General features: G+C 63.7%; 2 non-coding genes across 2 annotated transcripts; both read right to left on the bottom strand.

Moving 5' to 3' along the window:
* Window positions 1-1,733: 1,733 nt before the first annotated feature.
* LOC131868413 (5S ribosomal RNA) lies at window positions 1,734-1,852 on the bottom strand. Its single transcript, XR_009366869.1, has one exon. It is a non-coding gene; the product is annotated as a 5S ribosomal RNA (ribosomal RNA).
* A 5,915-nt stretch (window positions 1,853-7,767) lies between these two features.
* Window positions 7,768-7,886, bottom strand: LOC131868412 (5S ribosomal RNA). Its single transcript, XR_009366868.1, has one exon. It is a non-coding gene; the product is annotated as a 5S ribosomal RNA (ribosomal RNA).
* Between the last annotated feature and the right edge of the window lie 4,280 nt (window positions 7,887-12,166).

Below are 12,166 nucleotides of genomic sequence, written 5' to 3'. Positions count from 1 at the left end.
GGTGGGCACCTCGGCTGGGTTGCGCGCCCTGGTGCGCACCAAGGAGCGCTCCGAAGTGTGCTCCAAGGTGCGGCGTGCACGAAGTCGGAGCCCGGTTTGCCCCGGGTGCGCACCTCGCGTGCACCTTGGCGCGGTGGGCACCATGGCGTGCACGAAGTCGGAGCCCGGTTTGCCCCGGGTGCGCACCCCGCGTGCACCTTCGCCGGGGTGGGCACCTCGGCTGGGTTGCGCGCCCTGGTGCGCACCAAGGAGCGCTCCGAAGTGTGCTCCAAGGTGCGGCGTGCACGAAGTCGGAGCCCGGTTTGCCCCGGGTGCGCACCTCGCGTGCACCTTCGCCGCGGTGGGCACCTTGGCTGGGTTGGGCACCATTGAGCGCTCCGAAGTGTGCTCCAAGGTGCGCACCATGGCCCTCCAAGGTGCGCAGCATGGCGTGCACGAAGTCGGAGCCCGGTTTGCCCCGGGTGCGCACCTCGCGTGCACCTTCGCCAGGGTGGGCACCTCGGTGCGCACACCTTCTCAATGTTTTCTTGCCTTTTCTGGAAATTGGTGAAGGCAGCGCATCAAAGGTGCGCACCTCGGTGTGCTCCGAGGTGCGAACCCGAGAGCGCTCCGAGGTGCCCACGAAGTCGAAAGTCGGGTTAATTGCATTGTTTTCCCCGGGTGCGCTCCGAGGTGCGCAACATCGGTGCGCACCAAGGAGGGCTCCGAAGTGTGCTCCAAGGTGCGCACGATTCGGAGCTCGGTTTGCCCGGGGTGCGCACACCTTGGCTGGGTTGCGCACCCTTTGTGCGCTCCAAGGTGCGCACGAAGTCGGAGCTCGGTTTGCCCCGGGTGCGCACCTTGATGCGCACGCCTTGGCTGGGCTGCGCACCTTGGTGGGCGCCATGGTGCGCACCTTTCGTGCGCTCCAAGGTGCGCACGAAGTCGGAGCTCGGTTTGCCCCGGGTGCGCACCTTGGTGGGCGCCATGGTGCACTCCGAGGTGCCCAAGATTGGTGCGCACCAAGGAGCGCTCCGAAGTGCGCTCCAAGGTGCGCAGGTGCGCGCGAAGTCGAAAGTTGGGTTAATTGTCCGGTTTGCCTCGGGTGCGCACCTTGCGTGCACCTTCGCCAGGGTGGGCGCCTTGGTGCGCACACCTTGGCTGGGCTGCGCACCCGGGCGCGCACACCTTGGCACCCGCGTTTCCTTCATTTTAAATTTTTTTTTTTTACAATCTCTCAAGTGGGAAATTCTATAATCTCAACTTTTTTTGCCTTTTCAGGAAACTTTTGAATGGAGCGCATCATTGGTGCGCTCCGAAGTGTGCTCCAAGGTGCGCACCTCTGGTGTGCTCCAAAGCTCTCTCTAGCTGCGTGCACCTGCCCCGGCCGCGCACCCGGCCCCGCCCAGCTTCGCTCACCTGTCCCGGGCGTCTGGTGCGGAACCTTAGAGTAAGAAACATCACCGTGCACCTTGGCCAACGTGCGCGACTCGACCGAGCGCGCACTGGCCGAGGTGCACACCGATTTCACCTGGGTGCGCGCGCAGCACCTCGGGCGCACCGGGGTGCGCGCACAACGCCCGGGTTGCACCGTGGCCTGTGTGCTCGGGGCGCCTCGGGTGCGCGCTCGGTGTCGCCCCCGCGCGCGCGGTAGTGCGGGCAGCGCACCCCGGCCCGGCCCGGCCCCGACGAGAACGCAAACGGGCAAAAGGTTTATTCAAATAGCATTGCGACGCCCGGCGAAAAACTAAAAAAGGGTGCAACACCGGGACTTCCCGGGAGGTCACCCATCCCAGTACTACTCCGGCCCAAGCGCGCTTAACTGCGGAGTTCTGATGGGATCCGGTGCACTAACGCTGGTATGATCGCACCCGTTATGAGCTTGTCGCAGTGTGTACTTAGCAAACCGCGACCCACGTGCGAATCCACCCCGGCCACCCACCCCCGTCGAGGTGCACACCCTCCCTCGCGAAGTGCGCCCCGTTCGCCAAGTGTGAGCCCTGCCCGGGTGCGCGCACCTTGCTAGGGCGTCGGGTGTGCACCCGGCCCGGCCTACGTGCGTGCACCTGGACGGGGCGTCGTGTGCGTGCAGTGTCCCGTCTGCAACGCGGTGCCCACACACCACCTCGGGCGCAACGACCTGCGCTCACATGTGGGCCGAGTGCACCTTGGTGCATGTTCGGGGCGCCTCGGGTGCACGCTCGATCTTGCCCCGGTGCACCAAGGCGCTCGGTTTGCCCCGGGTGCGCACTTGGTGCAAGGTGGGCACCCAAAATAGGGATCAAGCACCAAAACACAAGTTTCGGGATGCAAAATGGGACCCAAGGACCACAAATGCGTTCCAAGACCCATGATGGGTCCACGAGAACAAAAATGTGTTCCGAGACTTAATAAACAAATATTGGGTTTTAGGAGAAGAAACATGCTCTGATGCCCAAAACGAGAATCGACCCCGAAAAGGCCACAGGCCAAAAGTGGGATGCGAGACAAAAAAAAATGGGACCCGAGGACCAAAATTGGGTTCCCAGGTCGAAGACAGGGCAACCGGACAAGAAACGACCTCTAAGGCTCGAAATGAGTCCCGACGACTAAAACTTGACAAGAAGCACCCATCAGGCACCCAACTCGACACCCATGGGATGCCGACCCACCCGGGCTTCCACCTAGCACACCTTGGCACCCACCCACCCTCGCACCCAACCTCGCACCCAACTTAGCACCTTTGAACCCACATTGGCACTCACCCTGACCCTGGCACCTTGGAACCCACATTGGCACTCACCTTGACCCTGGCACCCACCTTTGCACTCACCTTGGGACCCACCCTGGCTCCCACCTCGGCACCCACCCAGACACCCACCTTGGTTCCTTGGCACCCACCTTGGATCCTTGGCACCCACCCCGACACCCACCTTGGCACGCAACTTGGCTACTTGCCACCCACCTTGGCTCCTTGACGCCCACCCCGACAACCACCCCGTGACCTACCCTGGCTAGGGTTGGTGCACACCCACCCTGGTGCCCACCTTGGCACCCACCCCATGACCCACCTTGGCACGCACCTTAGTACCCACCCCGTTACCCACCCTAGGACCCACCCCGTGACCCACCTTGGCCAGGGTGGGTGCCTTGGTGCGCACAACTTGCCTGGGCTGCACACCAGGGCGGGCTCAAGATGGCACCCGCGTTCCGTTTTTTTCACTATCTTTCAAAACGGAAATTTTAAAATCTCGTTTTTTTTTTTTTTTTGCCTTTTCTGGAAATTAGTGAAGGCAGCGCATCAAAGGTGCGCAATGCTGGTGCGAACCCGGGAGCGCTCCGATGTGTGCTCCAAGGTGCGGCGTGCACGAAGTCCGAGCCCGGCTTGCCCCGGGTGCGCACCTCGCGTGCACCTTCGCCGGGGTGAGCACCTTGGCTGGGTTGCGCGCCCTGGTGCGCACCAAGGAGCGCTCTGAAGTGTGCTCCAAGGTGCGGCGTGCACGAAGTCGGAGCTCGGTTTGCCCCGGGTGTGCACCTCGGGTGCGCACCTCGCGTGCACCTTCGCTGCGGTGGGCACCTTGGCTGGGTTGCGCGCCTTGGTGGGCACCATGCAGTGCACGAAGTCGGAGCCCGGTTTGCCCCGGGCGCGCACCTCCGCCAGGGTGGGCACCTTGGTGCGCACAACTTGCCTGGGCTGCGCACCAGGAAGGGCTCAAGATGGCACCCGCGTTCCGTTTTTTTCACTATCTTTCAGAACGGAAATTTTAAAATATCGTTTTTTTTTGCCTTTTCTGGAAATTAGTGAAGGCAGCGCATCAAAGGTGCGCAACGCTGGTGCGAACCTGGGAGCGCTCCGATGTGTGCTCCAAGGTGCGGCGTGCACGAAGTCGGAGCCCGGTTTGCCCCGGGTGCGCCCTGGTGGGCACCATGGTGCGCACCAAGGAGCGCTCCGAAGTGTGCTCCAAGGTGCGGCCTGCACGAAGTCGGAGCCCGGTTTGCCCCGGGCGTGCACCGCGGGTGGGCACCTTGGTGCGCATGCCTTGCCTGGGCTGCGCACCAGGGCGGGCTCAAGATGGCACCCGCGTTCCGTTTTTTTCACTATCTTTCAAAACGGAAATTTTAAAATCTCATTTTTTTTTGCCTTTTCTGGAAATTAGTGAAGGCAGCGCATCAAAGGTGCGCACCTCGCTGCCCACCACGGTGCGCAACGCCGGTGGGCACCCGGGAGTGCTTCGAAGTGTGCTCCAAGGTGCTGCGTGCACGTTGTCGGAGCCCGGTTTGCCCCGGGTGCGCACCTCGCGTGCACCTTCGTCGGGGTGGGCACCTTGGCTGGGTTTGCCCCGGCTGCGCTCCGAAGCGGGGTTATTGGAGCGCCGCCTCTTTTTTTGTCGGAGCGTTTGGTGGGGTTTCTCGCATTGGCTCTTCCCAGGCCCGGTTGCCACCCTGGCGCGCACGAAGTCGGAAGTAGGGTTAATTGCCCGGGTGCGCACCTTTGCCAGGGTGGGCACCTTACCTGGGCTGTGCACCAGGGCGGGCTCAAGATGGCACCCGCGTTCCGTTTTTTTCACTATCTTTCAAAACGGAAATTTTAAAATCTCCTCTTTTTTTTGCCTTTTCTGGAAATTAGTGAAGGCAGCGCATCAAAGGTGCGCACCTCGCTGCCCACCTTGGTGTGCTCTGAGGTGCGCACCCGGGAGCGCTACGAAGTGTGCTCCAAGGTGCGGCGTGCACGTTGTCGGAGCCCGGTTTGCCCCGGGTGCGCACCTCGCCTGCACCTTGGCCGGGGTGGGCACCCTGGCTGGGTTTGCCCAGGGTGCGCTCCGAAGCGGGGTTACTGGAGCGCCCCCTCTTTTTTTGTCAGAGCGTTTGGTGGGGTTTCTCGCATTGGCTCTTCCCAGGCCCGGTTGTTGGGTGCGCTCCCACCCTGGCGCGCGCGAAGTTGGAAGTTGGGTTAATTGCCCGGGCGCGCACCTTCGCCAGGGTGGGCACCTTGGTGCGCACACCTTGGCTGGGCTGCGCACCAGGGCGGGCTCAAGATGGCACCAGCATTCCCTTTTTCTCACTATCTTTCAAAACGGAAATTTTAAAATCTCGTTTTTTTTTGCCTTTTATGGAAATTAGTGAAGGCATCGCATCAAAGGTGCGCACCTCGCTGCCCACCTTGGTGTGCTCCGAGGTGCCCACCACGGTGCGCTCCGAGGTGCCCACCACGGTGCGCAACGCCGGTGCGAACCCGGGAGCGCCCCGATGTGTGCTCCAAGGTGCGGCGTGCACGAAGCCGGACCCCGGTTTGCCCCGGGTGCGCACCTCGCGTGCACCTTGGTGCGCACACCTTGGCTGGGTTGCGCGGCCTGGTGGGCACCATGGTGCGCACCAAGGAGCGCTCCGAAGTGTGCTCCAAGGTGCGGCGTGCACGAAGTCCTAGCCCGGTTTGCCCCGGGTGCGCACCTTCGCCGCGGTGGGCACCATGGCGTGCACGAAGTCGGAGCCCGGTTTGCCCCGGGTGCGCACCTCGCGTGCACCTTCGCCGGGGTGGGCACCTCGGCTGGGTTGCGCGCCCTGGTGCGCACCAAGGAGCGCTCCGAAGTGTGCTCCAAGGTGCGGCGTGCACGAAGTCGGAGCCCGGTTTGCCCCGGGTGCGCACCTTCGCCGCGGTGGGCACCCTGGTGCGCACCATGGCGTGCACGAAGTCGGAGCCCGGTTTGCCCCGGGTGCGCACCTCGCGTGCACCTTCGGCGGGGTTGCGCGCCCTGGTGCGCACCAAGGAGCGCTCCGAAGTGTGCTCCAAGGTGCGGCGTGCACGAAGTCGGAGCCCGGTTTGCCCCGGGTGCGCACCTCGCGTGCACCTTCGGCGGGGTTGCGCGCCCTGGTGGGCACCATGGTGCGCACCAAGGAGCGCTCCGAAGTGTGCTCCAAGGTGCGGCGTGCACGAAGTCGGAGCCCGGTTTGCCCCGGGTGCGCACCTCGCGTGCACCTTCGCCGCGGTGGGCACCATGGCGTGCACGAAGTCGGAGCCCGGTTTGCCCCGGGTGCGCACCTCGCGTGCACCTTCGCCGGGGTGGGCACCTCGGCTGGGTTGCGCGCCCTGGTGCGCACCAAGGAGCGCTCCGAAGTGTGCTCCAAGGTGCGGCGTGCACGAAGTCGGAGCCCGGTTTGCCCCGGGTGCGCACCTCGCGTGCACCTTCGCCGCGGTGGGCACCATGGCGTGCACGAAGTCGGAGCCCGGTTTGCCCCGGGTGCGCACCCCGCGTGCACCTTCGCCGGGGTGGGCACCTCGGCTGGGTTGCGCGCCCTGGTGCGCACCAAGGAGCGCTCCGAAGTGTGCTCCAAGGTGCGGCGTGCACGAAGTCGGAGCCCGGTTTGCCCCGGGTGCGCACCTCGCGTGCACCTTCGCCGCGGTGGGCACCTTGGCTGGGTTGGGCACCATTGAGCGCTCCGAAGTGTGCTCCAAGGTGCGCACCATGGCCCTCCAAGGTGCGCAGCATGGCGTGCACGAAGTCGGAGCCCGGTTTGCCCCGGGTGCGCACCTCGCGTGCACCTTCGCCAGGGTGGGCACCTCGGTGCGCACACCTTCTCAATGTTTTCTTGCCTTTTCTGGAAATTGGTGAAGGCAGCGCATCAAAGGTGCGCACCTCGGTGTGCTCCGAGGTGCGAACCCGAGAGCGCTCCGAGGTGCCCACGAAGTCGAAAGTCGGGTTAATTGCATTGTTTTCCCCGGGTGCGCTCCGAGGTGCGCAACATCGGTGCGCACCAAGGAGGGCTCCGAAGTGTGCTCCAAGGTGCGCACGATTCGGAGCTCGGTTTGCCCGGGGTGCGCACACCTTGGCTGGGTTGCGCACCCTTTGTGCGCTCCAAGGTGCGCACGAAGTCGGAGCTCGGTTTGCCCCGGGTGCGCACCTTCGCCAGGGTGCGCACCTTGATGCGCACGCCTTGGCTGGGCTGCGCACCTTGGTGGGCGCCATGGTGCGCACCTTTCGTGCGCTCCAAGGTGCGCACGAAGTCGGAGCTCGGTTTGCCCCGGGTGCGCACCTTGGTGGGCGCCATGGTGCACTCCGAGGTGCCCAAGATTGGTGCGCACCAAGGAGCGCTCCGAAGTGCGCTCCAAGGTGCGCAGGTGCGCGCGAAGTCGAAAGTTGGGTTAATTGTCCGGTTTGCCTCGGGTGCGCACCTTGCGTGCACCTTCGCCAGGGTGGGCGCCTTGGTGCGCACACCTTGGCTGGGCTGCGCACCCGGGCGCGCACACCTTGGCACCCGCGTTTCCTTCATTTTAAATTTTTTTTTTTTACAATCTCTCAAGTGGGAAATTCTATAATCTCAACTTTTTTTGCCTTTTCAGGAAACTTTTGAATGGAGCGCATCATTGGTGCGCTCCGAAGTGTGCTCCAAGGTGCGCACCTCTGGTGTGCTCCAAAGCTCTCTCCAGCTGCGTGCACCTGCCCCGGCCGCGCACCCGGCCCCGCCCAGCTTCGCTCACCTGTCCCGGGCGTCTGGTGCGGAACCTTAGAGTAAGAAACATCACCGTGCACCTTGGCCAACGTGCGCGACTCGACCGAGCGCGCACTGGCCGAGGTGCACACCGATTTCACCGGGGTGCGCGCGCAGCACCTCGGGCGCACCGGGGTGCGCGCACAACGCCCGGGTTGCACCGTGGCCTGTGTGCTCGGGGCGCCTCGGGTGCGCGCTCGGTGTCGCCCCCGCGCGCGCGGTAGTGCGGGCAGCGCACCCCGGCCCGGCCCGGCCCCGACGAGAACGCAAACGGGCAAAAGGTTTATTCAAATAGCATTGCGACGCCCGGCGAAAAACTAAGAAAGGGTGCAACACCGGGACTTCCCGGGAGGTCACCCATCCCAGTACTACTCCGGCCCAAGCGCGCTTAACTGCGGAGTTCTGATGGGATCCGGTGCACTAACGCTGGTATGATCGCACCCGTTATGAGCTTGTCGCAGTGTGTACTTAGCAAACCGCGACCCACGTGCGAATCCACCCCGGCCACCCACCCCCGTCGAGGTGCACACCCTCCCTCGCGAAGTGCGCCCCGTTCGCCAAGTGTGAGCCCTGCCCGGGTGCGCGCACCTTGCTAGGGCGTCGGGTGTGCACCCGGCCCGGCCTACGTGCGTGCACCTGGACGGGGCGTCGTGTGCGTGCAGTGTCCCGTCTGCAACGCGGTGCCCACACACCACCTCGGGCGCAACGACCTGCGCTCACATGTGGGCCGAGTGCACCTTGGTGCATGTTCGGGGCGCCTCGGGTGCACGCTCGATCTTGCCCCGGTGCACCAAGGCGCTCGGTTTGCCCCGGGTGCGCACTTGGTGCAAGGTGGGCACCCAAAATAGGGATCAAGCACCAAAACACAAGTTTCGGGATGCAAAATGGGACCCAAGGACCACAAATGCGTTCCAAGACCCATGATGGGTCCACGAGAACAAAAATGTGTTCCGAGACTTAATAAACAAATATTGGGTTTTAGGAGAAGAAACATGCTCTGATGCCCAAAACGAGAATCGACCCCGAAAAGGCCACAGGCCAAAAGTGGGATGCGAGACAAAAAAAAATGGGACCCGAGGACCAAAATTGGGTTCCCAGGTCGAAGACAGGGCAACCGGACAAGAAACGACCTCTAAGGCTCGAAATGAGTCCCGACGACTAAAACTTGACAAGAAGCACCCATCAGGCACCCAACTCGACACCCATGGGATGCCGACCCACCCGGGCTTCCACCTAGCACACCTTGGCACCCACCCACCCTCGCACCCAACCTCGCACCCAACTTAGCACCTTTGAACCCACATTGGCACTCACCCTGACCCTGGCACCTTGGAACCCACATTGGCACTCACCTTGACCCTGGCACCCACCTTTGCACTCACCTTGGGACCCACCCTGGCTCCCACCTCGGCACCCACCCAGACACCCACCTTGGTTCCTTGGCACCCACCTTGGATCCTTGGCACCCACCCCGACACCCACCTTGGCACGCAACTTGGCTACTTGCCACCCACCTTGGCTCCTTGACGCCCACCCCGACAACCACCCCGTGACCTACCCTGGCTAGGGTTGGTGCACACCCACCCTGGTGCCCACCTTGGCACCCACCCCATGACCCACCTTGGCACGCACCTTAGTACCCACCCCGTTACCCACCCTAGGACCCACCCCGTGACCCACCTTGGCCAGGGTGGGTGCCTTGGTGCGCACAACTTGCCTGGGCTGCACACCAGGGCGGGCTCAAGATGGCACCCGCGTTCCGTTTTTTTCACTATCTTTCAAAACGGAAATTTTAAAATCTCGTTTTTTTTTTTTTTTTGCCTTTTCTGGAAATTAGTGAAGGCAGCGCATCAAAGGTGCGCAATGCTGGTGCGAACCCGGGAGCGCTCCGATGTGTGCTCCAAGGTGCGGCGTGCACGAAGTCCGAGCCCGGCTTGCCCCGGGTGCGCACCTCGCGTGCACCTTCGCCGGGGTGAGCACCTTGGCTGGGTTGCGCGCCCTGGTGCGCACCAAGGAGCGCTCTGAAGTGTGCTCCAAGGTGCGGCGTGCACGAAGTCGGAGCTCGGTTTGCCCCGGGTGTGCACCTCGGGTGCGCACCTCGCGTGCACCTTCGCTGCGGTGGGCACCTTGGCTGGGTTGCGCGCCTTGGTGGGCACCATGCAGTGCACGAAGTCGGAGCCCGGTTTGCCCCGGGCGCGCACCTCCGCCAGGGTGGGCACCTTGGTGCGCACAACTTGCCTGGGCTGCGCACCAGGAAGGGCTCAAGATGGCACCCGCGTTCCGTTTTTTTCACTATCTTTCAGAACGGAAATTTTAAAATATCGTTTTTTTTTGCCTTTTCTGGAAATTAGTGAAGGCAGCGCATCAAAGGTGCGCAACGCTGGTGCGAACCTGGGAGCGCTCCGATGTGTGCTCCAAGGTGCGGCGTGCACGAAGTCGGAGCCCGGTTTGCCCCGGGTGCGCCCTGGTGGGCACCATGGTGCGCACCAAGGAGCGCTCCGAAGTGTGCTCCAAGGTGCGGCCTGCACGAAGTCGGAGCCCGGTTTGCCCCGGGCGTGCACCGCGGGTGGGCACCTTGGTGCGCATGCCTTGCCTGGGCTGCGCACCAGGGCGGGCTCAAGATGGCACCCGCGTTCCGTTTTTTTCACTATCTTTCAAAACGGAAATTTTAAAATCTCATTTTTTTTTGCCTTTTCTGGAAATTAGTGAAGGCAGCGCATCAAAGGTGCGCACCTCGCTGCCCACCACGGTGCGCAACGCCGGTGGGCACCCGGGAGTGCTTCGAAGTGTGCTCCAAGGTGCTGCGTGCACGTTGTCGGAGCCCGGTTTGCCCCGGGTGCGCACCTCGCGTGCACCTTCGTCGGGGTGGGCACCTTGGCTGGGTTTGCCCCGGCTGCGCTCCGAAGCGGGGTTATTGGAGCGCCGCCTCTTTTTTTGTCGGAGCGTTTGGTGGGGTTTCTCGCATTGGCTCTTCCCAGGCCCGGTTGCCACCCTGGCGCGCACGAAGTCGGAAGTAGGGTTAATTGCCCGGGTGCGCACCTTTGCCAGGGTGGGCACCTTACCTGGGCTGTGCACCAGGGCGGGCTCAAGATGGCACCCGCGTTCCGTTTTTTTCACTATCTTTCAAAACGGAAATTTTAAAATCTCCTCTTTTTTTTGCCTTTTCTGGAAATTAGTGAAGGCAGCGCATCAAAGGTGCGCACCTCGCTGCCCACCTTGGTGTGCTCTGAGGTGCGCACCCGGGAGCGCTACGAAGTGTGCTCCAAGGTGCGGCGTGCACGTTGTCGGAGCCCGGTTTGCCCCGGGTGCGCACCTCGCCTGCACCTTGGCCGGGGTGGGCACCCTGGCTGGGTTTGCCCAGGGTGCGCTCCGAAGCGGGGTTACTGGAGCGCCCCCTCTTTTTTTGTCAGAGCGTTTGGTGGGGTTTCTCGCATTGGCTCTTCCCAGGCCCGGTTGTTGGGTGCGCTCCCACCCTGGCGCGCGCGAAGTTGGAAGTTGGGTTAATTGCCCGGGCGCGCACCTTCGCCAGGGTGGGCACCTTGGTGCGCACACCTTGGCTGGGCTGCGCACCAGGGCGGGCTCAAGATGGCACCAGCATTCCCTTTTTCTCACTATCTTTCAAAACGGAAATTTTAAAATCTCGTTTTTTTTTGCCTTTTATGGAAATTAGTGAAGGCATCGCATCAAAGGTGCGCACCTCGCTGCCCACCTTGGTGTGCTCCGAGGTGCCCACCACGGTGCGCTCCGAGGTGCCCACCACGGTGCGCAACGCCGGTGCGAACCCGGGAGCGCCCCGATGTGTGCTCCAAGGTGCGGCGTGCACGAAGCCGGACCCCGGTTTGCCCCGGGTGCGCACCTCGCGTGCACCTTGGTGCGCACACCTTGGCTGGGTTGCGCGGCCTGGTGGGCACCATGGTGCGCACCAAGGAGCGCTCCGAAGTGTGCTCCAAGGTGCGGCGTGCACGAAGTCCTAGCCCGGTTTGCCCCGGGTGCGCACCTTCGCCGCGGTGGGCACCATGGCGTGCACGAAGTCGGAGCCCGGTTTGCCCCGGGTGCGCACCTCGCGTGCACCTTCGCCGGGGTGGGCACCTCGGCTGGGTTGCGCGCCCTGGTGCGCACCAAGGAGCGCTCCGAAGTGTGCTCCAAGGTGCGGCGTGCACGAAGTCGGAGCCCGGTTTGCCCCGGGTGCGCACCTTCGCCGCGGTGGGCACCCTGGTGCGCACCATGGCGTGCACGAAGTCGGAGCCCGGTTTGCCCCGGGTGCGCACCTCGCGTGCACCTTCGGCGGGGTTGCGCGCCCTGGTGCGCACCAAGGAGCGCTCCGAAGTGTGCTCCAAGGTGCGGCGTGCACGAAGTCGGAGCCCGGTTTGCCCCGGGTGCGCACCTCGCGTGCACCTTCGGCGGGGTTGCGCGCCCTGGTGGGCACCATGGTGCGCACCAAGGAGCGCTCCGAAGTGTGCTCCAAGGTGCGGCGTGCACGAAGTCGGAGCCCGGTTTGCCCCGGGTGCGCACCTCGCGTGCACCTTCGCCGCGGTGGGCACCATGGCGTGCACGAAGTCGGAGCCCGGTTTGCCCCGGGTGCGCACCTCGCGTGCACCTTCGCCGGGGTGGGCACCTCGGCTGGGTTGCGCGCCCTGGTGCGCACCAAGGAGCGCTCCGAAGTGTGCTCCAAGGTGCGGCGTGCACGAAGTCGGAGCCCGGTTTGCCCCGGGTGCGCACCTCG

Source organism: Cryptomeria japonica, unplaced genomic scaffold (assembly GCF_030272615.1).
Source record: "Cryptomeria japonica unplaced genomic scaffold, Sugi_1.0 HiC_scaffold_206, whole genome shotgun sequence".
Lineage (NCBI taxonomy): Eukaryota > Viridiplantae > Streptophyta > Pinopsida > Cupressales > Cupressaceae > Cryptomeria > Cryptomeria japonica.
This window is presented reverse-complemented; position numbering and strand designations above follow the sequence as displayed.